Raw genomic sequence first — 3,743 nt, 5'->3', positions numbered from 1 at the left:
CCTTCAGAAGCATCCCTGGAAGACCTAGCGTGCTCTTTCCTCCACAGAATAGTGGCAAGGCCAAAGATCCTACCTTATACAGACATGATCAAGTGGATTTTAGATGATGCGGAGTTGCATCATAGGCAGTTCAAAGTCAAAGGACATGGGCTCGTGGGATCGTTCGCGGCTCAAGACCTGAAGCTCATGTATCACCTTCCTGAACCACAAACGACCTACAATGCAGATTTTGTTAGGAAGTTCGCAGCAGAGAATCTGGACCTATCAGACACTACCAAGGAATGGTCAAAAAGGGATGAACCACTGAAAAAAGATAAGAACGATATGTATAGCACTGGTTCTCTTACCTCTCCGTATTGTTTTGCTGCAGCCATGCTCTGTAGGCTGTTTGGTAAGCCCGATATCAATAAATTTCCATCTGAATGGCTACCGTTAATTGATGCCGCGACTAATTCTGAGATAGTGGATTGGGCCAAAATCCTTTCTGACACTCTATACACGGCAGTTCTCCACTACCGTTCTAAGAGATCCTTCTCCCAAAGGTTCTATCCTCCTTTCTATTTGTCTGCCTATATAATGGATTCTGTCTGTCTTGTATCAAAATTTCCTACTATGGGCTGGCAATGGACTACCCAGGACCCATTGCCCATTCATGTCTATCATAAAGTCTTGTGGGACTCCCAGTTTGCCCCCCATTTTTACCAGATTTGCCATGGGCTCATACTGCCCATGCATAGGATAATATACGATAAAGACCCCCCAAGGTGCTCTCCTGAGGCACAAATTGATATCACCCCCATCGCAAGATGTTTTGGGGAAGAATGGTTTACCTACATCCGAGTTTTTGGAAGCATAGCACCTCCTCATGTCCTACCCTTGTACATCCCAGATAAATTGTTGGCCCGAGAGATCGCTTATCAGACTTGTTCTGAAGGCGGTTTAACTAAGGACCTAAAGAACAAAAAGAAAGCCATTTGGCCTCAATTCCCAGTCACATGTGGGTCCTTCTCTTTGTTCGATGTGGGACACGCTTTTGGCGAGGTGGAGAATGTGACGTGTCTCCAACTATTTAAGTTCTCACCAAGACCATTCGACCCTAATAAAGTGGCCCAGGAATTTACAATCAGCGTCAAGATAAGTGTGTTCTCTGGGAGGAAGGATCCGTTTGATGACCTCTTCCAGAACAAGAACTCACTCAAAGAAGTTTTGCAAGAAGCTCAGTCGAGGTTGTCCCCAGACGACCTCCGGAAATTCACGTTGTATAGAGAAAGAAGGCTGGCTAACATTCCACTGGAAAGACTGCGAGTGGCTACCAGAGAACCAACTCCGATCGTCAGCCTCAGTGAGCATTCAAGCGCTTCCAGATCTAATTCCAGCGCCATAAAAGAAACGTCTGAAAATCCTGAAGAGTCTGTGCACAAAGAAGAGAAGAACAAAGAAACAATCAAAGACACGGCTCAGTCAAGTTCGATGGCTCAGTAGCAAGTTGCCGCCTCGCCACCAAGAGAAGTTCCCCCTCCCGTCACCGGAGCACCTCTGGTTACAGCAGAATTAGATAAAGAATGGGAGACCTTCAATGAACTAATAAATCTTGAAGATCAAGCCCCGAAGACACCTGTGAGCAATACACAGGTGATGCAAGAGGTCGTCTCGACCATAGTCGGTAGTGCCGCAGAGACGGAGCATCTTCCTATCGCTCCATCCTCAGAACTTCTACTCGGCGTAGAAGAAATTCCTCCACTGGACGTATTCTACAGTCCACAGCACAAGGCAGTTGTAAGGAGACAAAGAAAGAAAAGGAAGCTTGAAGACGCACTGTCTCAAAATGCTGAACACCTAGATGTCTTGTGGAAAGACCCGAATAACAATCCAACAGACAATCTCACGAAATTGTCTCAGATTGCTGGAGCATATGCTTCTGCAACTATCGACAAGGCCTCTGAAGTTCAGCAACTTCTAAAAGAATGTGAAAGTCAAATACAACTGCTACAACAACAGTTGCGACAAGCCAATGAGAACGCTGAAGCTTCCAAGCAGCTCGAAAAGCTACAAGAAGACTTTCGCCAGATGCAGGTGAACCATCAAAGAAGTATTGAAGAAAAGGAAAAACAGCTGCAGACGGTGCAAGAAATACATAAAGACGAGCCTAAGCTGACAGAGTTTATTTCAGAGTCCATCAGCTTGAACGACCAACTGTTACAGCAACAGGAAGATATGGTGCGCAGAATATCACAGTGGAGGGATTTTTGTGAGCTAAGCGACAAGATCACCAGCCAGGTGGTGGAATTGCGGAATGACTATGACCAAGCCAACAGAAGAGTAACAGAATATCTGGCTTGGAAAAATGACGAGGAAGGGAAAAGAACAGGGGCACCCAAGATTAATGAGAATCATAAGGAACTGCTCTTCAATAAGTGGGACGAACAAATCACACAGGCGGAACAGGCAGCAGAATCAGCGGCGACATAGGCGAGCATACTTATCGACTGTGTGAATGAAAATTTACACAGGGCCAATTTGATTTCAGAGTCCACCCCGGGATACTTACCAAGCGCGTTACAGCTGGAGGCAGAATGGAAGCAGAAGGCACATGCAAACGGGAAGACAGTTCAGACATTGGCTAGACTAAACTGGGAAAGTTACTGGACTTACTTAGTTAAGCCCCACAGCCAATGCATGACACTAAGGTGCATCATGAACGCGGCCGAGAAAGTAGCGCCAGCTCTTATGGATGCCATTTTCACAGCCCAGTTAAACACAGAAGTCGGCCAACCGACTCTTCTCAAGCCCATGCTTGAAAACTGCAATTTCAGAGACCAAATTAAGAAGTAATTTTATTTAGAAAGTTGTTTTTTTCTTGTTTTTTTTGTTTTACTGAATTAGAAAAAGGGCGGTCATTTGAGAACCGTGTCCTAAATTTTGTAATAATACTATTATTAGGATTAGATAGTAGTATTTCAACCCTTCTCATTGCATTGGAGAAGGGTCCAGAAATTTGTCAAAAACTTGTCCTCGGAACATGCACTTCTGCACCCTCAGAGGAGGTTTTGATGAATGGAAGGATCGAGATTTATTTATGTTTGTGTCTTAATGTCTGCTACTGATGTTGCACTTCTGTACTCTTGGTAGATGTTAGAAGCAAGTAGAGATAAATCGTTATTACTTGAAGTCTGTGAGTAAGAATTAGTCATAAATGGTACTTTTATCTCTTGATTAATTCCTGTTTGTATTCCTAGAGCGATATACAGCTGATATTGTTTGCATGTTAATGTATGAACACACGGGTTATCATTTGGAACTTCTGTACGGTGGACTTATTGATTTATGCTTAACATGCTAATGATTTGATTATGCGATGTGTTTTTTCACAACTTTTTTGTTTAACTTCTTAGGCAGAACAGTTCATCTTAAACGGTTTATATTCTTATAATGGCTGAATAATCTTTATTACCAGTTATTGTATGAAATCTTTCTAGATTGCATAATAGAAGAAATATATATCCCGGGTTAGTGTAGATCTTGTGTGTGTTATTTCCATTAAGTTACAGTAGCTTAGAGTCACTTTGCAAGTTAGATTTACATTATTTGTAGAATGCCTTCAGAACTAACATAATCAAACTTTGCTCATACACACACATCCCATGCATCGGGAAGCTGGTCCCGTTATCCCCAGTTGGACCCGCTTCTCCAAACGGGTAAGGAGCCGCCAACCAGGTTCCGGACCGGGTGGGTATCCCCTTTGT

Source organism: Pinus tabuliformis, chromosome 8, assembly GCF_031772625.1.
Source record: "Pinus tabuliformis cultivar Carrire ecotype Pingquan chromosome 8, CPIR1, whole genome shotgun sequence".
In the NCBI taxonomy this organism is placed as follows: Eukaryota; Viridiplantae; Streptophyta; class Pinopsida; order Pinales; family Pinaceae; genus Pinus; species Pinus tabuliformis.
Note: the sequence above shows the minus strand (reverse complement) of the source record.